The 23,880-nt window shown below is 42.6% G+C and overlaps 1 pseudogene; it reads right to left on the reverse strand.

Moving 5' to 3' along the window:
- The window catches only part of LOC108719746, a 98,082-nt pseudogene that overhangs the window by 20,317 nt on the left and 53,885 nt on the right, over positions 1 to 23,880 (reverse strand).

Genomic DNA, 23,880 nt, shown 5'->3' on the forward strand with positions numbered 1-23,880 from the left:
CCTGCCAGGATTTCAAATGATGCAGAAAGAGAAGAACTGTTAAACAGCTGGATTTCCACATAGAAAATGGCATTTATTCATACCTTTTGAAGAAACAGGTAACTGTGATGGGTATATTAGGGGTTTCTGTGTTACCTTAATCAAATTTTGGTTTGGAATCCAGAGTTACCCTTTAAGTTTGGTTATATATGTATACAGGTATGGGACCTGTTATCCAGAATGCTCGGGACCTGGGGTTTTCCGAATAAACCCAATAGGCTGGTTTTGCTTCCAATAAGGATTAATTATATCTTAGTTGGGATCAAGTACAAGCTACTGTTTTATTATTACAGAGAAAAAGGATTATTTGGATAAAATGGAGTCTATGGGAGTCTATGCCATTCTGTAATTCGGAGCTTTCTGGATATCAGATTTCCAGATAAGGGATCCTATACCTGTATAATGTATGTTAAATATTAAATCAAACTTACAGTACATAAATAAAATGTTACAGTGTTACTTTATGGGCTCCAGCAAACTTTAAGAATGGCATACCAGATTATAAAGGTTCCATTACACCTTCAGTTGAGTTGTAACTATATAAAGAAGTACAGTTCACTTCAATATTGTATAAGAAGGTCATCAATACATCAGCTGTGGTTAACAAAACTTCCCTGTGGACCCATTTTGTACACATATCTCTATGATTCCATCATGGCCAAGCTGTTAGGGCAGAGCTGGAGCACAATAAACATCATCTGGAAGAGAAGGGAGGAGACATCTTTCCTCTGTGTAAGGAAACATGATGGAATGTAGGAGGCCTGGTGTGAGAGCTGTCAGTAGGAAAACATCCCACTTACAGTTATCCAACCTTCTGTGACCCTTTCAGTAACTGTGTCTGCACTTTTGCCCTTGTGTCAACCTGCTGAGGGGTTCCAAAAGCAATGAACTGGACCAAATGAGATTCTTATAAAGGAAACAGTGTGAGAAACAGATGGAAATATCAAGGAAGGATTCATCTAATTTAGCACAGACTGTAACAAAGATATCAAAGGATCTAAAGACACAGTGGAAGGGCTGTTAATTGTTGTTTGTTTTCTCATTTTGGCAAATAAACCCAGCCCATAACATTTCTGCCACCTTGATTCCTACTGTCCTATAGCCTATACCCTTTGTGGGCAAATGATTGACTTTTATGTACTTAAACTTCAAATGGAATAGTGCAATGATCTAAAGATATTACAACCATAACAAAATGTCGACATGATTCAGCAAATGAGTTACAAAAAAGATTATAGATCAACACAAACTTTATGTTGAATGAGAAGGAAAGTCAAAACCACTTGGGGTGCCAAATGTTTTTTTAATTAGAATTTTTATTATTATTTCTTTTTTCAGGTTACAAATAGAGCAAAACAGAAATCACTATACACAACGGTCAACAGAGAAGGAAAAGAAAGAGAAAAAAAAAACTAAGTGCTGGTGATGTTTTAGAGGGCAAGTGCCAATGTTCTTATAAGGGACAAGTACCGGTGTATTTATAGAATACAAGTGCCAGTGCTATTGTAAGAGGCAAGTGCCACTGTTATTATAAAGGACAGGTACCCGTGCTATTATCGTGAAGAGGTGACGGTATTATCCTAAAAACCCAGTTACAGTGTTTTTATATGGGACAAGTGCCAGTGTTATTGTGAATGACAGGTGTCTATAATATTATAAGGAGGCAGGTGCTAGTATTATCCTAAAAAGAACAAAAAAAAACAAAAAACCTATACCATCCTGCCTCTTTAATCACCTGTTCCAGGTACAGGTACTTGTGCCATTCAACCTAATTGTATGTTTTCATTTAAAGGAGAAGGAAAGTCGTTTACCACTTGGGGGTGCCAAATGTTATGCACCTCCAAGAACGCATTTACTTACCTGAAACCCCCGGGTGGTGCTCCTATGTGCAGAAAACTGCACCGGTCCGGGGTTATTCTAGCGAGCACCACGGAGAACTTCTTTTCCAGCTTCTTCTTTCTTCTCGCGGCTGCGCATACGCAATAGAGCGAAGAGCCGACTTTAACTAAAAAGTCAGCTTTTTCATTCTACTGAGTATGCGTCTGGCCTGGGAAATTTGAAGAAAGAAGAAGCCGGAAGAGAAGCGATCCGTGGTGCTCGCTAGAATAAGCCCGGGCCGGTGCAGTTTTCTGCACATAGGAGCACCACCCCAGGGTTTCAGGTAAGTCAATACAATCACTTGGGGGTGCCTAACATTTTGCACCCCCAAGTGGTAAACGACTTTCCTTCTCCTTTAAATGAAAACATACAATTAGGTTGAATGGCACAAGTACCTGTACCTGGAACAGGTGATTAAAGGGGCAGGATTGTATAGGTGGATAAGTGTAAACCACAGCTAACTAATAACTAGCTTTATACAGAAACTACATAATCCTGGAACAAAAGTCCCTCATGTTTTTATTTCTATTGTTAAATTATTTCATTGAAAATACTATACAAATGAAAAAAGAGCAGGTAATTATGTTCATGAATAAAGCACAACAGTCATTAGCGATAAAAAAAAGATCAGTAGGAGCTGCCTGCTGGACCTTATGAGGCTTAACTGGGGATTGTGATTTGTTGAACTGGAACCACAGCTTTCAATGTCCTCCTGTGAAACAGAAAACCATTACTAAAAGAATGCAACAACAAAAAAAATCCCATTTATCAAAAATGTATCAAAAGTCCCATTTATCGACATTCTTTAGTGTTTTTTTTAGTGGTTTTAGAGATTTTAGAAACCACAAAAAAATAGTATTTTCCAAAACTATGTATGCCCAGTAATAATAATATAAAAGCACAAACAAATAAAAATTCTAAACTTATCTTAATACTAATGTGCAAACCTGGAAAGCCTCAAATTTTTTGTACAAACAAAATAAAAAAAAACAAAACCTCTAAAAGCTTGAATTAAAGGGGAACTATCACGAAAATTAAAATTTCTATTTCTAAATACAATCAATTAAAACTTCTGTACCATTTGTGAAGTAATCAAGTTTATCTTCACTATACATAGTTACATAGTTACATAGTAAATCGGGTTTAAAAAAGTCCATCAAGTTCAAACCCTCCAAATGAAAACCCAGCCTCCATACACACCCCTCCCTACTCACATAAATTATATATATACCCATATCTATACTAACTATAGAGTTTAGTATCACAATAGCCTTTTATATTATGTCTGTCCAAGAAATCATCCAAGCCATTCTTATAGTCATTAACTGAATCAGCATCACAACATCACCCGGCAGTGCATTCCACAACCTCACTGTCCTGACTGTGAAGAACCCCCTACGTTGCTTCAAATGAAAGTTCTTTTCTTCTAGTCTAAAGGGGAGGCCTCTGGTACGGTGATCCACTTTATGGGTAAAAAGGTCCCCTGCTATTTGTCTATAATGTCCTCTAATGTACTTGTAAAGTGTAATCATGTCCCCTCGCAAGCCCAGGGAAAACAACCCCAACCTTGACAGGGCATAGTTCCAGGCATTTTGTCACCTAGCTTCAAAATCACACATTAACTGTCACTGCCCTAAACAGCTCTAAGTAAAGACTTGTTTAGCCAAACCCATACTAATAAAAAATAAATACATTGCCATTGTCAAAATAAAACTTATCATTACAGTTTACAAAATACAGGAATACTTTATGAGTCACGCCGATTTTTGTAACTAAAGAAATGTATTAAAATGTGCACCCAACAGTTTTGCTCCAGTAAGGATTCATTATTTTTTAGTTGGGATCAAGAACAAGGTACTTTTTTTTGTACTGTTTTTTGATTTTTGTACTTTTTTATTATTGCACAGAAGTAAAAAAATATGTTTCAAAATGTGAATGACTTGATTAAAATGGAGTCCAATGGCCTTCCTGTAATCAGAGCTTTCTGGATAACAGGTTTCTGTATAACTGATCCCTATCACATTCACACACATTACAGTATATTTTATAAAAAAAAAAAACAATGTTTTCAAGTGTTGTAGGAAACAGAAGTACATGGAGGAAAACCATGCAAACACAGGGAGAAGAAGAAATTCTGCTACTTCTATTCACCCAAGGCAATAAGCACAGTGAGTTGTGTAACCAGCTGCCCCAAACCCTAATACAACACAAGCCCAATCAATGCTGCATCTCCATTTGTGGTACGTAATATATGGTGGTGCCACATTCCCTACAGAGATACAAAGATGCACTGGCATATGGCTGAATAAAATAGGGTAAGCTACCTTTTGCATACTACTTTTGTCTATTTATTTTTGCTACTACAAAACCACACAATGTAACTTTAAAGCGATCCTGTCATCGGAAAACATGTTTTTTTTCAAAACACATCAGTTAATAGTGCTACTCCAGCAGAATTCTGCACTGAAATCCATTTCTTAAAAGAGCAAACAGATTTTTTTTATATTCAATTTTGAAATCTGACACGGGGCTAGACATTTTGTCAATTTCCCAGCTGCCCCCAGTCATGTGACTTGTGCCTGCACTTTAGGAGAGAAATGCTTTCTGGCAGGCTGCTGTTTTTCCTTCTCAATGTAACTGAATGTGTCTCAGTGGGACATGGGTTTTTACTATTGAGTGTTGTTCTTAGATCTACCAGGCAGCTGTTATCTTGTGTTAGGGAGCTGCTATCTGGTTACCTTCCCATTGTTCTTTTGTTTGGCTGCTGGGGGGGGAAAGGGAGGGGGGTGATATCACTCCAACTTGCAGTACAGAAGTAAAGAGTGATTGAAGTTTATCAGAGCACAAGTCACATGACTTAGGGCAGCTGGGAAATTGACAATATGTCTAGCCCCATGTCAGATTTCAAAATTGAATTAAAAAAATCTGTTTGCTCTTTTGAGAAATGGATTTCAGTGCAGAATTCTGCTGGAGCAGCACTATTAACTGATTCATTTTGAAAAAAAAAGTTTTTTCCCATGACAGTATCCCTTTAAAGGAGAAGAAAAGCTACAGAGGCAGTTTATTGCCAATAGATTAACACCAATAATGCAAGCTAGAATGTTTTATTTATTCTGTAGAATGCTTTACCATACCTGAGTAAACACCTATAGAAGCTCTCTCTGTTTTTTAGGATAGCAGCTGCCATATTAGATTGGTGTGACATTGCTTCCTGCTTGAGTCTCTCATAGCTCTAGGCTCAGATTACAGCAGGGAGATGAGGGGAGGGGAGAGGAGCAAACTGAGCATGCTCAAGCCCAAGCCCTGGAGGTTTAAGCTTTATGTACACAATAAAAGGAAAGAAATGCATTTTTCTTTCGACAGAGGACTCAGAGCAGCATTACTTTGCGGGTTTACTGGGGTATTTATATAGACCTTTCTGATAAAGCTTACTTACTTTTAGCCCTTCCTTCTCCATTAAAGGACAAGGAAAGCATAATAGTAAAATCTGTCCACTGTAAAGGACTTACGAAGAGAATGCATTACCACTTTTCAGTCCACCAGATCCACAACCATTTGTCTACAGGCTTTCACCTCTTTTTGTTGAAATGGACCATGTCACTTTAGGAATTGTGCCTGTTCTCCTAGTCAGGCTTGAGCATGAGGCAGGCCAAGAATGTAGAGTCGCAAGTCCAAAATGGTGGCTGCAATTATTCATGATTTAAGCAGTTACTTCCTACACCTGATATCTCTTCTGCACTCTTAAGGTGGCCATACACGGGCCGATAAAAGCTGACGACAGACCGTGTCGGCAGCTTATTGGCCCGTGTATGGGGCCCCCCGATGGGCTTCACCGATCGAGATCTGGCCGAAAGTCGGCCAGATCTCGATCGGATGGGACGAAAAATCCCATCGGATCGCGGCCGCATCTATTCGTTGATGCGGTCCCGTGATCCGACCGCCCGTTTCCCATGCGTTAGGATCCGATCGTTGGGCCCTAGGGCCCACGATCGGATCAGCCCGATATTGCCCACCTCAAAGTGGGCATATCGGGGAGAGATCCGCTCGTTTGACTACATCGCCAAACGAGCGGATCGCTCAGTGTATGGCCACCTTTAGACACAGTCTGTATAACGTTTAGGGATATGGAAACCTCTTAGCTTTTCAAAAGAACCAAATTCAACTTCAGTTTTGAATTACATAATATAAAAAATATATGAAATCCATTCAATTCAATGTGTTTTAAGCTCAGGGTGCCTGAGAACAGAACTTAAAAAGTCCATATTTTATGTATCTGGTGCACGCTGATATAACAGCCACAGACATGATCATGCATCCATCAGTCATCTCAACAACAAGAACAACATGGTCAGCCTCAACACTACGAAAACTGCTGTGAAGTTTTGTGTTCTAGACTGGGAATACACAGCATTAAGAAGCTAAATAAATGACCAAAACTATCATTTACAGGTCATGAGGTTAATGAATGATGGAAAAGCTCAGGCACTATGAAAATAAATGAGTGAAACCCAATCTTCCTTTATCTGGTCACTCCCAGCATTGCTCACTAATGATCTCCAGTATGTCCCATCTTCTGTCTTCTATCTAATTAAAGATGCTCCATGAAGCAAGAAGTTTCCTGGACACCAAATACAACAAAAGGAGTATCCAAACAAATAAACAACAAGCACTGTCTGAAGGAGAGTTAAATAAGAACCTAATAGTGAGGGACGACTATTAGGGAAGAGACACATGGTCAGATTTTGGGAAATTAGTTACCCGGCGACAACTTTCCTCTTCTTCAGGGCGACTAATCTCCCCGAACTGCCTTCCCCTGCCCTCCCGCCGGCTAGAATGTAAATCGCCAGCAGTATGGCTGGTTTTCCGAAGTCGCCAAAGTTTCCTCGTGAGGCAACTTAGGGCGACTTCGGAAAACAAAGTACACAGTACATTCTAGCCGGCGGGAAGGCAGTTTGGGGAGATTATTTGCCCGAAGAAGAGGAGATTTGTCGCTGGGTGACTAATCTCTCCGAATCTGACCATGTGTCCAGGGCCGGGCCAAGCTGACCGGGCGCCCTAGGTGTATGCACCAAAGGGCGTGTGCGCGCACAAACGCCTGTGTGTCCAAATGAATGCACGCATTCGCAGTAGCAGAGGGGAGGGAGGAGCGTGATGGAGAGAGGAGGAGGGAGGTGAGTGACAGAGAAGAAAGGGGTGACAGGGAGGAGGAGGGAGGGGAGTGATGAAGATGGGAGGAGGTGACTGGGCAGAGGAGGGAGGGGAGAGCTACAGAGGTGTAGTGAACACAGAATAGGGGTAGGCGGCAATACTTAATAGGTACCTGCCAAGCGCCCCCTTATGATTGCGCCCTAGGCCTCTTCTGCCTACCTCTAGTTCCGGCCCTGCGTGTGTCTCTGCCCTAATAGTGAATAAAAGCATTGGAAAGGTTCATTCCAAACTTTTGCAAAACCTGTGATTAGTTTAGTGATTAGTTTTCATTTGCACCACCAGTGTTGCCTTCTTTAAATATGTATGTATATATGTACTCACAGGTCTTATCTTGGTCAAAGAGATGAACTGGTGTAAAAAACAAAATTTTGGCTTTGCATGAAATTCATTTTTTGACCAAGCTAAGAGATTTAAGTGCAGATTTCCTTTAATATCTGGGCATCTGTAATTATGAGGACTGCACCCTGACACAGTGTATTTTTTCGGCTTATTTATATATATATTTATATAACACTACTTGCTCATGCAGTGCTGTACAGTAAAACAATACATTCACTGAATAAACAGGAAGCTATACAAAGATAAATACAGATATATTCAAGTTTCATTGCTAAGGGGCAGATTCATTAAGGGTCGAATTTCGAAGTTAAAAATACTTCGAAATTCGACCCTCGAATTGAAATCCTTCGACTTCGAATATCGAAGTCGAAGGATTTAGCGCTAAACGTTCGTTCGATCGAACGATTAAATCCTTCGAATCGAACGATTCGAAGGATTTTAATCCAACGATCGAAGGAAAATCCTTCGATCAAAAAAAGGTTAGCAAACCTATGGGGACCTTCCCCATAGGCTAACATTGACTTCGGTAGGTTTTATCTGCCGAAGTAGGGGGTCGAAGTTTTTTTTTAAGGGAAAGTACTTCGACTATCGAATGGTCGAATAGTCGAACGATTTTTCGTTCGAAACGTTCGAATCGAAGTCGAAGGTCGTGGTCGAAGTAGCCCATTCGATGGTCGAAGTACCCAAAAAATACTTCGAAATTCGAAGTATTTTTCATTCGAATCCTTCACTCGAGCTTAGTGAATGGGCCCCTTAGTGTTAGATACAAAAGGAAGAGGGTTCCTTCCTGTCCACAAAGGGTTTACAATCTAAGTGGATGGGTTACTTACAGGTGCCAATAGAAGAATAATAATTGCTGCAGTTTACAATGGTAATCACTGCTTCACAAGTGCCAGGACTGACTGATATAATCGTTGTTACAGGAAAACCAAATGAAAATTACTGACTGTGGTCATTTCAGTTTTACTATATTGGCTTCCCTCTCACATGCACACTCCACATCTGTATTTCAAAAAAACTACTGTTAAATAAAGTTTGATTTGAAAGTAGCAGCTTTATTTGTTTCAGGCATACCACATGTGATGTGAAACACTGGAGTAGCAAGGGAAAGCTTTCTGCATGATTGTTAACCTCAGTAACTAATATTAACTCAGTAACTAATATCTTGTTATTTAGATCAGGATACTAATATGATAGTACACAAGGGAATTAAATTAAGATACACTAGGATATTTATAAGAGACCTAACATTTACTCTTCCAGCAGGGGTTGAAGAAAAAACTTGTGGGGTCAGCCCAAGATAGTTAGTAAAGCCATTTATGTAGAAACTGTACCATTTATATACTCTGCAATGTTATCATGACCCGTCCTGGCTAGAGCCATACCCCTTTGGTATTGAGCATGTGCTTCTCTTTGTTGAGACACATGAGCAGGGCAGCCATCAGGGGGGGACAGGGGGGAGAGTTGTAGGGGGCCCTGAGGGTAAGGGGGCCCGGCCACGCCACACGTACTTGATTAGCCGGGCCCACCATCTTTCTGAGAGCTGCTGACTTCGGGAAGGCATGGACGTTTAAGGGGCCCTGGCCACCAATTTTCTTATAATGTGGGGGGGGGCCTGGCTACCAATTTTGGCCACCAATTTTTTTTTTCTCATGTGGGGTCCTAGCCACCAATATATTTTAATGGGGGGGCCTGGCCACAAATGTTTTTTTATGGGGCCCTGACCACCAATATCTTTTTATTTTTTATTAACATGTGGGAACCCCAGCCACCAATATTTTTTTTTGTTTTTTTAATGTGTGGTGGGGAGGGCGGACCTGTAGGTGGGGCTTGCAGCGGGCGTAGCCCAGGGGGCCCAGGAAATTTTGTCGTATGGGGCCCTGCGATTTCTGGTGGCGGTCCTGCACATCAGGCTTCGTGAGCTTAGCCCTGAAAGTGTTTAAATAGGCTTTTTCTCTTTGTCACAACGTGCGCTAGGCAGAACACTAACTCTTCTTCGCTTTGATATGCTCGCATTTCCGAAGTTACGCTAGCAAAAATTTGCCATTTTCCGACGCCAAGGACGAAACATTTTAATAAATTAGCGTTGTCTGAGCAAATTACCCCCGGCAAAGTGTTGCGATGGGTGTTAAGCCATCACTGGTGAATTTTCTCCCACGAGTAAATGTGCCCATAACGCTGATGATTTTTATAATGACCGACGGTAGTGTTGCAGTAGGCAAAAATGAAATTTTTCATTCGGGGATGGCTGAAAATGTAGTTCAAAAGTAGGCCAAATGAACCTACCTTTATTCATATAAAGATCTCTATCATATATCATAGATATGGAATGCCACCATCTAAAAGGAGTAACTTCTAAACCAGAGGGGAAACTCTAGATTGCTCCAAAGCGTGGTGGCCTGTTTATGAGGTGAAATCAAATGAGCGTCCCATTTAATCCAGTACCATATCGAGAGAATAAGCTGCATAAATGTGGTTAATGCTTTGGGACATAGTCCTGCCTTGGTCCAGGGTAAAGCAGTATTATTGGACTTATAAGTGATCTTTAGTGATCACGAATTTGCGGCGAATTTCCACGTGTCACCGCTGGCGAATAAATTCTTGAATTCGCCAGTGAAAATTTTCATGATTTTTCCGTGAAAACTTTCAAATTTCATGATTTTTTTGTGAAAACGTTCGGATTGTACGTTTCTTTAATGAAAAAGTTCGAATTGCGCGTTTTTTTCTGTGAAACAATTTCATGATTTTTTCATGAGAATGTTCGAATTTCAAGATTTTTCGTGAATTTTTCAGAGAAGCAAAACGGGAGAAATTCGCCCATCACTAGTGATCTTTCAATTCGAACCCATACTAAGGTAGTAAGGATATACAATTGAGCAATAGGAGCTATTTGGGCCACTTGATAATATCGTACAAGGTTGGGATTTTGCCATTATTTTAACGTACACTTACTGCGTTACCCAGCACAAGAGCATCTTACTGCTGAGACACATTTAAAATTCTTATAGTACAGTAAAGTATAAGTGGAACCAGGCACAATTAAGACAAATATACCAGACACAAAATAAACATCAGGGCTTACATGGTCTAATTTGGTACAAAACACATACATGCACATATTATCCAGTGTAAAACAGTACAGCTGATAGGCTATCAGTACACTGTAATTATCTCACTACATCATTACATGTGATTCTTGGCTCTGCTTTTGACTCATGGTCTTAATCAATAACACATCTTTCATGTCCAGGATAAAAACATTTTAGCAATTACTCTCACCCAGTCCCACTTGTACATAAACAACACCATATTACAGAATCGAATGAATAACAACTGAAAATTATTTTGCTGTATAAAAAGGAAGTATGACTTTGTTTTAAGAAAAATGTCTTCTCAGGTGTATCAGCATCGGTTTTTGATCCTTGATCAACTCAACAAAACTGTTTTTGTTTTTTTATTTGCATGATGAAAGAAAATTTCAGTTCTGAGCAGTATCCAATAGTGATGAGCGAATTTATTCCCCAGGTACAATTATGTGGTGAATTTGCACATATCACTGGCAGTGATTAAATTTGTGAATTTGCACAAAGATTTGCCGGTGTCGAAAAATTTTTACTCCGGCGCCGGCTTCAAAGTTTTTTTGATGACAGCGACGGTTCTGATGCCGACGCCAATTTAGACACCGGCAATTGTTAACGGACGCTCATTGACTTTACATCGGTACATCGCCAATTTACTAACATGCGTAGAGGATAATTCGCTAGTGAAGTTTTGCATCATATTGCCATATTGCGAATTTTACCGAACGTTACCTCTTTCGCCAGAGTTTCTTTCTTCAACTTAAGGTGGCCATACACGGATAGATCCGCTCGTTTGGCGATGTCGCCAAACGAGCGGATCTCCCTCCGATATGCCCACCTTGAGGTGGGCAATATCGGGCTGATCCGATCGTGGGCCATAGGGCCCAACGATCGGATCCTAGCGTTCGCCAAACGGGCGGTCGGATCGCGGGACCGCATCAACGAACAGATGCGGCCGCGATCCGACGGGATTTTTAATCCCATCCGATCGAGATCTGGCCGACTTTCGGCCAGATCTCGATCGGGGAAGCCCGTCGGGGGCCCCCATACACGGGCCAATAAGCTGCCGACTCGGTCTGTCGGCAGCTTTTATCGGCCCGTGTATGGCCACCTTTAGACCGGACAAACTGATAAGATGAAGCTGCATCCTCCTCAATCTTATGTCAGCGACATCATATCCTGTATGAAGATAAATCATAATAGTTCTAAAAAACCGCTAGTGCTTTTTCATATTTTAAAGCAGGATTGCCTTCAAAAGTTCTAACTATTAAAGATTTTTGTGTTAACATTTTTTTTCCAACCATTTGAGAGGCATGCCCATTTGTTTTAGGGTGGGCTCATTTCTAGGACATTAGAGAATCTCTTTTGTCTTTATTTTGCTTCCTTGGTGTCAGGGAGCCAGGAGCCCCCTCTGGGGAGTAGTCCGGATCTAGGAGGAAGCCCCTCAGGAGGGATCAGGGTCGTGGTATCCAGGGGTAAGACAAGAGAATAATCAAAGTCCAAGCACAGGTCAAAAGACAGGCGGAATACAAACAAAGTCCAGAGCCAGGCAGGGGGTCAATGGCAGGCAGAGTATCAGCGAAGTCCAGGTCCAGGCAAGGGGTCACAACAAGGAATCAGGCAGATATAAGCAGGGAAAACAGCAAGGGAACCCAGGAAACTCTCAGGGAACAGAATCCTATTTTCGGGCGCCATCTTGGCGCCTCAGGCGTCCTTTTATGTTTGAATTTGGCGCCCTTGCGCCAGCGTCAGCGCGCCTGCGACCGTCGCGCCACGCTGACGTCACGGCGCCGGCGTCGGAACCCACGTGGGTTGCCTGGGCGCCGCCATCTTGGAATCTTGCCGCCGGGAGCGGACGCGACTCCTCGCGCTCCCGGCGGTCTTGACAGTACCCCCCCCCCTCACGGGGGGCCTCAGGACCACCGGGACTTGGTTTCTGGGGAAACTTGGAGTGGAAGTCTCTTACCAAACGAGGAGCATGCACATCACGGTGTCCCTCCCAAGAGCATTCTTCGGGGCCAAAGCCCTTCCAATGGATGAGGTACTGAAGGGACCCTCTGGAGATTCTGGAATCAAGGATTCTCTCCACCTCGAATTCTTGTTGACCCTCCACAGAGACGGCAGGAGGAGGAGATTGGACATCAGAGAAACGGTTAGAGATGGTGGGCTTCACCAGGGAGACGTGGAACACGTTGGGGATTCTCATCTCTGGTGGGAGTTGAAGTCTGATGGCTACAGGGTTAATTATCTCCAAGATGGGGAACGGACCCAGGAACTTCGGACCCAACTTGGGAGATGGCACCTTCAAGCGAATATTCCTGGAAGAGAGCCAGACACTATCACCCACCTTGTAGGGAGGAGAGGGCCTTCTACGGCGATCCGCGAAAGTCTTGTGGACTAGAGCACACTTCTCCAGATTAGACTTGGTTGCAGCCCAAATAGCAAGCATATGGGCTGCCAGATCATCTGCAGCCGGGACGTCCGACAACACGAAGTCCTGAGGAAAGGCTTGAGGGTGCTGTCCATACACCACCATAAATGGAGACCTTCCTGTGGAGGAATGACATGCATTATTATGAGCAAACTCCGCCCACGGGAGGAGGTCAGACCAATCGTCCTGGCAAAGAGACACGTGGTTCCTCAGGAACTGTTCTAAGGCTTGGTTCACACGTTCAGCTGCCCCATTCGTCTGCGGGTGGTAGGCAGACGAAAATTTAAGTGTTATTCCCAAGTCTTTACATAGAGAACGCCAGAACTTGGCGGTAAACTGGGTGCCTCTGTCGGAGACGATCTCCACCGGGAAACCATGCAGGCGGAAGATGTACTTAATAAAGAGTTGGGATAATTCCACCGCAGAGGGTAACTTCTTCAAAGGGATGAAATGGGCCATTTTGCTGAAGCGGTCAATGACAACCCAGATCACAGTATTCCCACCGGAGGGAGGAAGTTCGACAATAAAGTCCATAGAGAGGTGCGTCCACGGACGAGAGGGAACCGGCAAAGGCTGTAACAACCCGCTGGGGCGGGAATGGCTAGGCTTAGAAGTGGCACAGACATTACAAGCAGCCACAAAGTCCTTTACATCCTTGCGGATATCAGGCCACCAGACTAGGCGCCTCAAGAGTTCAAGGGTCTTGGCCGGACCAGGATGTCCAGCTTGCCTGGAGCAGTGGGTTTGTTGCAGGATGGCCAGGCGAAGTTCTGGAGGGACGAAGGCCATGCCAATCGGAGTATCTTGAGGAGCCGAAGACTGCCCAGCCAGAATCTGGTCGGCAAATTGGGGATACAGAGAGGCAATGATCTTGACTGGTGGAATGATTGGTTCCTGCCTCTCAGGGTCACGGTCCACCGGAGTGAAGCTACGAGACAAGGCATCGGCCTTCAGATTCTTGGAACCTGGGCGATAAGTTAAAACAAAGTTAAATCGGGAAAAGAAAAGGGCCCACCTGGCTTGTCTGGGATTTAGCCTCTTGAGGGACTGTATAAACTCCAGATTCTTGTGATCTGTGAAAATCTGGACAGGAATTTCAGAGCCCTCCAGGAGGTGACGCCATTCTTCAAGGGCAAGCTTGACCGCTAAGAGTTCTCGATTTCCGACATCATAGTTCTGCTCTGCAGATGAGAACTTCTTGGAGAAAAACGCACAGGGGTGCAATTTTCCATCAGTGGAGTGTCTCTGAGACAGGATAGCTCCGGCTCCGACTTCAGAAGCATCAACTTCGATGCAGAAGGGTAGTGCAGGATTGGGATGTCGGAGAACAGGAGCGGACATGAAGGCCTCTTTCAAGGACTGAAAGGCTTCTATGGCAGATGGAGGCCACAGGCTGGGTTTACCCCCTTTCCGGATGAGGGCCAGGATAGGTGCAATACGGGAAGAGAACCCCCGGATGAACTGTCGATAATAATTGGCAAATCCGATGAATCTCTGGATTGCTTTGGTACTCAGTGGGAGAGGCCACTCCTGGATGGCCGACACTTTCACGGGGTCCATCTCAAATCCCTCTGGAGAGATAATGTATCCTAGGAAGGGGATCTTGGATACCTCGAAGACACACTTCTCCAACTTGGCGAAGAGAGAGTTCTTCCTCAAACGAGAGAGTACCTCCTTCACCTGGGAGCGAAGACTTTCAAGGTCCTTGGAAAAGATCAGGATGTCGTCCAAGTATACGACTACGAACCTTCCTAGGAGATCTCGGAACACATCATTAACAAACTCCTGGAAGACGGCAGGGGCATTGCATAGGCCGAAGGGCATAACGAGATATTCATAGTGCCCATCCCGAGTGTTGAATGCCGTCTTCCATTCGTCACCCTCCCGGATGCGAATGAGGTTGTAGGCCCCCCGGAGATCCAACTTGGAGAAAATCTTTGCCCCTTTCAGCTGGTCAAAGAGCTCGGCAATCAGGGGCAGAGGGTATCTGTTTTTCACGGTGATCTTATTCAGACCCCGATAGTCTATACAAGGCCGAAGGCCTCCGTCCTTCTTCTCCACGAAGAAGAACCCAGCCCCTGCAGGAGAGGTAGAAGGGCGGATAAATCCCCGCTGGAGATTTTCTTGGATGTACTCCTTCATAGCGGTAGTCTCTGCAGGAGAGAGAGGGTAGGTGCGCCCTCTGGGGGGCATAGCTCCTGGCAGGAGTTCAACCGGACAGTCGTAGGAGCGATGTGGGGGAAGGAACTCTGCAGACTTTTTACAAAACACATCGGAAAATCCCTTGTAAGTGGAGGGCAAAGTCTTTAGTTCCGCAGTGGAGACATTCACCTTCTCAAGGGGTCTTGGCGGAAGGCAATGTTGCAGGCAAAATAAACTCCAACGAGAGATCTGCCCAGTGGACCAGTCTATGGTGGGGTTGTGCAGACGTAACCACGGAAGACCCAATATTACTGGAGTAGAAGGGCAGGGAATGATGAAGAAAGAAAGTTTTTCTTGATGCAGCGCCCCAACTTGTACAGATAGTTCCGCCGTGAACATTGTGACGAATTCAAACTCCAGGGGTTTGTCATCTATGGCGGTAATTCGCAGGGGTGAAGACAATGGAAGCAGGGGAATCTTCATGCGTTCGGCAAAGAAGGCGTCCATGAAATTGCCATCTGCTCCGGAGTCAAGGAAGGCCCTTTCGAAGACAGACTTACTTGCCAGGTGAATCTGCAAAGGAAGGAGAAGTCTGCGTGAATTTTCTTGATACTTCTCCTGAGGCCTTCGAGTGATGCCCCCTACATGAGAAACCTGAGACATACCTCGGGGTACAAAACTCTTGGCTTTGGCAGGACAGGCGTTGGCAAAATGGGAATGCCCACCACAGTACAAACAGAGACCTGCCATACGTCTTCGGAGTCTTTCCTGCTCGGAGAGGCGAGCCTTTCCTACTTGCATAGGTTCCTCCAGGGGAGACGTGGACACATGAGTCACAGGGACAGTGGGTGCTTGTAGAATCGGCCTTTGAAAGCGAGGGGCCAACATGGGAGAAAATCGTCTGCTGCGCTCTCTCTCCACCTGGTGTTCTCTGAGACGAATGTCCACCTTAATAGATAGAGCAATCAGTCCTTCCAGGGTGTTAGGAGTCTCTCTGGAGACGAGATCATCTTTGATGCGGATGGATAGGCCTTGGTAGTATACGGCCTTGTAAGCGTCATCACACCAGGAAGTCTCCGCCATCAGTGTTCGGAAGTCTATAGCGTACTCATTGACACTGCGGCTTCCCTGCCGGAGCTGCAAGAGACGGGCAGGGGCGTTCGTAACCCGACCTGGAGCATCAAAGACTGTGCGAAAAGCTTGGAGAAAGTCTTTAACATCATAAGTCACCGGGGAATTCTTCTCCCAAAGAGACGTTGCCCACTCCAGTGGCTTGCCTTCCAATCGAGACATCACATAACCCACCTTGGAACGCTCACTTGGAAACTGTGTGGGTTGGAACTCAAATTGAATTTGGCATTGTGTGGCAAATCCCCTGCAGGCTTGTGGGTCCCCACTGAAGCGAGGGGGAGGTGGAATGCGAGGCTCACCTGTCGGGTAGCTTGCGTTCGTAGAGGCTGCCGCCATGGGGGGATCTCCAGTAAGTGGAGCAGCGGAGGGCGTAGAAGGCACTTGAGCTAGCAGGACATCGAGTGCTTGCCCAATGCGAACCTGCTGGTTTTCGTAGTCCTCCATGCGGGATGCCAGTCCGCGGAGCGCTCGTCCGACATGAGGTGTGGCTTCCTCAGAAGGATCCATGGCCCGAAAATAATGTCAGGGAGCCGGGAGCCCCCTCTGGGGAGTAGTCCGGATCTAGGAGGAAGCCCCTCAGGAGGGATCAGGGTCGTGGTATCCAGGGGTAAGACAAGAGAATAATCAAAGTCCAAGCACAGGTCAAAAGACAGGCGGAATACAAACAAAGTCCAGAGCCAGGCAGGGGGTCAATGGCAGGCAGAGTATCAGCGAAGTCCAGGTCCAGGCAAGGGGTCACAACAAGGAATCAGGCAGATATAAGCAGGGAAAACAGCAAGGGAACCCAGGAAACTCTCAGGGAACAGAATCCTATTTTCGGGCGCCATCTTGGCGCCTCAGGCGTCCTTTTATGTTTGAATTTGGCGCCCTTGCGCCAGCGTCAGCGCGCCTGCCACCGTCGCGCCGCGCTGACGTCACGGCGCCGGCGTCGGAACCCACGTGGGTTGCCTGGGCGCCGCCATCTTGGAATCTTCGCCGCCGGGAGCGGACGCAACTCCTCGCGCTCCCGGCGGTCTTGACACTTGGACATGTGTAATAATAAGTGGCCACTTCAGGCATTTACACTAGTGATGGGCGAATTTATTCGCCAGGCGCAAATTCGCGGTGAATTTGCGTGATTCGCCACCGGGGAATAAATTCGCTGGCGATAATTAAAAAAACGGACGCTGGCATCAAAAACGAGACGCCGACGCTGTTTCGTGAAATTTTCGCAGTTTCGCGAATTTCACATGAAATTTGCAAATTTTTCGGCGAAGCAAAACTGCGCAAATTCGCCTATCACTAATTTACACCAATATCTCTAATAAAGACATATATACAACCTATATGTACCCGCCCTATTCAAATTGACCTAAGCAAGATACTCATGAAGTTTAGCTAGGCAGAAAAGAACGTAAGCGAAAGTTCGCTATGAAATGCTTGTGCTGATTAATTAACTCTAGCGAAACTTCGTTAGTGTAGTGTTAGTGAAAATTTGCCCTTTAGTGAATTTGCCCCAATGACTCATCTACCCTCGTGAGCCAATCATCATCAACGGAAAATGCCAAAAGATGAAATCAGGGTCTGTATTAGTCAATGTGCCTACCGGAGCAATACTGGCCAGTGATCAGCTAGTTTTGGCCATTGGTTAACAGACAGATATGAACATTTGTATCTTGCTTAATAAAAACACTATATTACATAGTACCTATGGTAATCTGTTCAGATATTAGGAAATTACAATTCAGTGACTGAATAAATCTACAGATCTCTGAAAGCCATGTAACTCTTATGAGACTACTGGTTTCTTATAAACTAAAGTAGGGGTAAAGATATGATTAGACTCAGTATTAGAAGCAAATGTAATCATACAATTGGCCATACACAACAGTGGAAAACCTGGCCAGGTTACTGGGCCAAAACACCACCTCCTGGACCACTAAAGGATGGGGATCATTAGTCATAGGCAACAATTAACCAATTGGCTTGAAAATCTTGTGACACAAGGACAGCATTGGGCAGTGGAAGCAGTGCTCTTCTGAAAGGTCTACAATGGGCACCATATTGTGATCTTATTATGAGGTCAGGTCAATTTTTTTACCTTAAAGGAGAAGGAAAGCTACGGAGGCATTTTATTGCCAATAGATTAGCTGCAATAGTGCAAGCTAGAATGCTATATTTATTCTGTAGAATGTTTTACCATACCTGAGTAAAAAGCTCTAGAAACTCTCTGTTTGTTTAGGATAGGAGCTGCAGCATTAACATGGTGTGACATCACTTCCTGACTGAGTCTCTCCCTGCTCTGGGCTCAGATTACAGTAGAGAAGGGAGGGGGTGGGGAAGAGGAGAAAACTGAGCATGCTCTTGCTCAGGGCAATGAGGTTTAAGCTGAAGGCAGGAAGTCTGATACAGAAGCCCACGTGTACACAATAGAAGGAAAGAAATGCTGTTTTTCTTTTGACAGGGGACTCAGAGCAGCACTACTTTGGTGGTTTACTGGTATATTTAGATGGACCTTTCTTACTTAGTTTTAACCTTTCCTTCTCCTTTAACATTTTGGCCTGAAGAAAGTGGCTAAAGCCATCCCTGCTGCCAACTATTCATTTTAATGTCAATTCCCGGACTTTTCAGCCCCAGAATACTAACTAAAGCTGTTACGAAAACATTGGGTGTGCCATCACCCTTAAATTACATTAACTATGGTCAGAAATGAAGAGATAAGTGTTTCTGGCAATAACGGTTCACATATGCTATAAGTTGAGCAATTTGCTTTAAACAAGAAATAATTAGAGACTGTTCTTGTGTTCTACTGTTAGATTTTGTCTCCAAGGGAAAAAAAATACAGCAATAAAATAACACATGAACCGTTTGCCTAATTGAGCTAAGGCCACTGAGCAATGATTATGGGCATTTGGTTGCTCAGGAGATTAATAGCTCCATCACTGTAATGACACCCTGTGACTGTTGGTAAGTGACTGTATCTATTGCAGTTCAAATAAACAATTGCCAGCATTTTATACAAAATGTCTGGAATTTCTATGTGTGTCAATATTAATTTGTCAATATAAAAAGGAGATCCTCACAGTAGCAGAGATATAAGATATAGCACATAGAAGCTAGCTGTCCACAAAAGCCTAACATTGGCCTTACATTGATCGCTTTATGGACTCTTGACCAACTTGCGATTGGCAATCTCCCCAAACAAGCTCATCCACTCATAAATAGCCAGCTTTAGGCATTTAAATGGCTTTCAAATAGAAAGCCTGATTCAGTCAAAATACAAAACAGTAAATTCCACTTAAAAGCTAGTCACAAATCAGATTATAAATGCTGTGTGAATATTTTTCAAATAAATGTCAATTAATTCAGAAACTACTTAAAACGTCACCCTTCCGAAAAAGCTTCTGTGCTTGCAGATTTCCGCATAATCTTAACAAAAAAACTGCCCAATTATTTTTTCTTTTAAACTGATACTTGTCTCATAAGCCCAGAGGTGAAATATGTTCATTACAGAGATGCGAAAACGTTCCAAAAGAACTGCCAAAACCAGCATAATTATGAAAATATTTTAAACTGGGACCAACTGAAATCACACATACTGAATATAGATCAAGGTGATATCATAAATAAATTGCAAAGCCAAAAGGCACTAAAAAAACTACTGCAACCCCATAAATCTGGCTCATGTTAGATGACAATAAACATGAAAAATGAACATCAATTCTATATTATACATATCACAAAAAAATCTCCTTTGTAAGTATCTTTAAAAAGATAGTTGAAGTCAGCCAAATAGTAGATCTTTGAGGGTCTGCTTACTTGAGTCCACCTAACTCCTACATACTGATCCAATTGGTATTCTTATAGCACCTATATTCCTATAGAACTAACTTACCCTTTTATGCCTTCCAAATTCAGGAAGCCTAAATTATGAAGAATAAACTGTTAAAAGTCTAAAATAGAATAAGGCTAGAAATGCTGTATTTTGTATACTAAATATAATTTAACATGAACTTACTGCACCACAAGCTTTGCAAGACCAAGACTGTGCACATGCTCAATGTGGTCTGGGCTGCTTAGGGATCGTCATAAACAAAGCTGCTTGAGTTCTGCATGGCTGGGAAGTAAGGCGGGGGCTCCCCCTGCTGTTCATAAGTATGATTGTTTCCCTGCTCAGCAGTTAGGGACCATCTGACAATTCCTATCCACAGCAGTAAATGAAGGGAGAAATTCACTGCATACAGTCAGGTTTCTTATAAAAACGGTACACATTTTTTAATTAAAGTATATTGGAGATAGGTTTCTTTTTCATTAAAGCAAGTAAAAATGGGATTTTATTTTTTTGCCTTTAAATGCCCTTTAAAAAATACATTTCCATCATTGTACACATTAAAATGAATGGAAACACAGGAAGCCTTTTCAACTTGAAAAAGGATCCTTGTAGGTCCAAAACATGTCGTGTTAATAAATATTTTGCAGTAAAATCTGCTGAATTGTGTGCTCCATCCTATCCCTCTTTTTATATACTGTATTATATTGGTCGGACTGGTGTGGCCTAATCAGGAAAGAGAGCAGAAACAGATGGTGGATTTCGATAGAACAAACTTGCCTTGTTCAAAGAGTGATTGAAGTTTATCAGAGCACAAGTCACATGACTTGGGGCAGCTGGGAAATTGACAATATGTCTAGCCCCATGTCAGATTTCAAAATTGAATATAAAAAAAATCTGTTTGCTCTTTTGAGAAATGGATTTCAGTGCAGAATTCTGCTGGAGCAGCACTATTAACTGATTCATTTTGAAAAAAATTTTTTTTCCCATGACAGCATCCATTTAATGGTTGCTCTGTGCTGCTACAAACAATCCAAGTATAAAAGAAGGAACTCATTAGTGTTACTGCAAACAATCTTTTATTCCAGGTAGTGGTAAACACAACATGTTTCGGGTTCAATACCCTTTCTTGGGGTGTAATATGCCTTGAATATCAGAGAATTATATTCATGCCAAATCCAGGTGGAGCATGTCAACAGAGCAATTGCTTTGTGTAACTTCCTGTACCCTACATTTAAAAGGGTAAAAATACAATAATATATATTTATTATCAATTAACAATTCAATTGTTGTCAACATTACACTAGACAATCAAAGTGAAATACTTTTTCTAGTTTCTGCATTTGATCTCATTTATTAAATGCAGTCAAAAATGCCTTGCTCCTTGAACAAAAACAATCAGGAAGCCACTCAAAAAATGTAGTGACCAGATTTAGTTAGTAAAATTAGCTATTCTCCATGTAACATAATGGGATAAGGATAAGGGCTTTTGAAATATCAAGGCTTTATAATTACCATGTATGGGAAGAGGCATAAGTAGCCTATAGCCTTGAAATGCACCCCAAAAAGCAGGTACAAGGAGGTCTCATGTTAAAGGAACAGTTAAGTGTAAAAATAAAAACTGGATAAATAGATAGGCTGTGCAAAATAAAAATAAATTCTAATATAGTTAGTTAGCCAAAAATATAATCTACAAAGGCTGGAGTGACTGATTGTCTAATGTAACAGTACAGAACACTACTTCCTGCTTTTGAGCTCTCTAACTCTGAGTTAGTCACATGGGACATAACTGTTCAGTGAGTTTGCAATTGATCCTCAGCATTCAGCTCAGATTCAAAAGCAACAGTTATGACCCATGCGGTCCCCCCCCCTCAAGTCACTGATTGGTTACTGCCTGGTAACCAATCAGTGGAAACTAAGAGAGCTGCAAAGCAGGAAGTAGTGTTCTGGTTATTATGTTACACATCCAGTCACTCCAGCCTTTATATTACATGTTTGGCTAACTAACTATATTAGAAACATTTTTTATTTTGCACAGCCTTTCTATTTACCCAGTTTTTATTTTTATACTGAACAATTCCTTAAATGACCCTGACTGTTACCTAAAATGCCAAGATCTGGTGCTTTTTCAGAGAATAATCACAGACTACTCCCAGACTAGTCCCAGACTACTATCATTGTCTTCTATCTCCAGAAATTAGAAGCAATCTATGGCAAATTTCAGCATTTTGATGTCTAATATATCTACATTGTCACAATATATTCCTCTCCATCACTATAAATTTTATCTACTGGCTCCTTCTGTACCATTCTGAGAACATGGAAAAGCTTTTGATTGTATTTCCATTATGGCCCATTATGGCCCAAACAATCCCTATCAAAAGGAAAAGCCATTGGTATCTAGCAACCGTTATGGATTGAACTGCATTAAAAAATGACCAAGTCATTAGTATTAGCAACGGGGACTGTCAATTCTGCAAGCACAATTTGTCCTGGCACTACTGGGTACATAGACACAATTGTCTAAGGCAGAATGAGCAACCTGCAAATGAACAACCCCTTCTTTGGGTTTTGGAGTAACACATATCTGATTGTTCTTGTTACACAAAAAAAAATCAGAAGAAAAAAATGCACCAAAAAAGCAGGGTGTTCATTTTATTTTAGCTGAAATCATTTATTATAAAGATGCCAACTTCTCTCCTCATAAATGACCAGCTTCCTTGCCCACAAAAATTAAACAAGGTTTGCTTGCAAAACACCAAAACCTGAGGGTGGAAGGAGTACATTCTTGTCATCTGTAGTCAGGAACTTGGTAATAACCTAAACCCCATCTGCACCTGCAAAATTAGGACACAGAGCAGCTCTAACAACCAAGGAAAACATGGGGCAGCTCACACACAAAACCACACCGAGAGCTGAAGATAAATAACAACAAAGCTGGACTATTGGGCCCCAATACTGGGGTGTTACTGGGGCTCCAATGCAAACTTGCAGTAGGACGCAGATGTAATAAGTAGCTCTGCCTGACATGTTCTTGGCATGGTTTGATATAGACTAATGAGAATGAAGGATACGCTGCAACTCTTGAACAGATTTTACGGCCAGATGTAAAAGATTGAGAGCAAAAGAAAAAAGGCTTTTCCCTCAGTCTTTTTGCCACAACATATCGACCTTTCGTTTTCCCACATGTCCCTGCTGAACACTTAATTGTGCAGAGGCTTTTGGCGCTACTTCAACAGCGCAGAAAATAACTAGTCGACTGTTTGTAAGTTGTGATAGCTTTTATTGGACCAATGTGAAAATTCTTTGTGGATGCAGTTATACTCTTGGTCCAGTTTAAGCTAATTTCTAACAGCTACGAAGGATTGCGATGTTATTTTAAGTAGGGAAGTTGTAATTGAGGGTTAGTGGCTCCAAAGTCCCTTTAGCGGATTCATTTGATGATGTGATTTCTAAATGGTCCAACTAGAAAGCATTACAACATGAAGCAATTTGCTTGGTTTTTATGGAAATAATATGGTCACAAAGGAAAAAGAAAATAAAATGCCTAAAGATATATGTGTGTTAAATAAATAAGTAAATGGGACAAGAACAATTCCTCAAATTGCAATTTGACCAAAAATTATGTAGAGAAATAACGAATCCAAAAAACCTTGAAAAACAATATTCTCACAAGGAAGGTTGGTCGATGAATTTACAGGAGAGAAGAGCTTTGGGCAGTGGCGTAACTAGATGTTGATGGGCCCCACAGCAAATTAATTTTAGGGCCCCCAACATATCCAGTGTTTGTCCTGTTTTACCAATATATGTTCAAATTGCTCATC

Source organism: Xenopus laevis, chromosome 6S, assembly GCF_017654675.1.
Source record: "Xenopus laevis strain J_2021 chromosome 6S, Xenopus_laevis_v10.1, whole genome shotgun sequence".
Taxonomy (NCBI): domain Eukaryota; kingdom Metazoa; phylum Chordata; class Amphibia; order Anura; family Pipidae; genus Xenopus; species Xenopus laevis.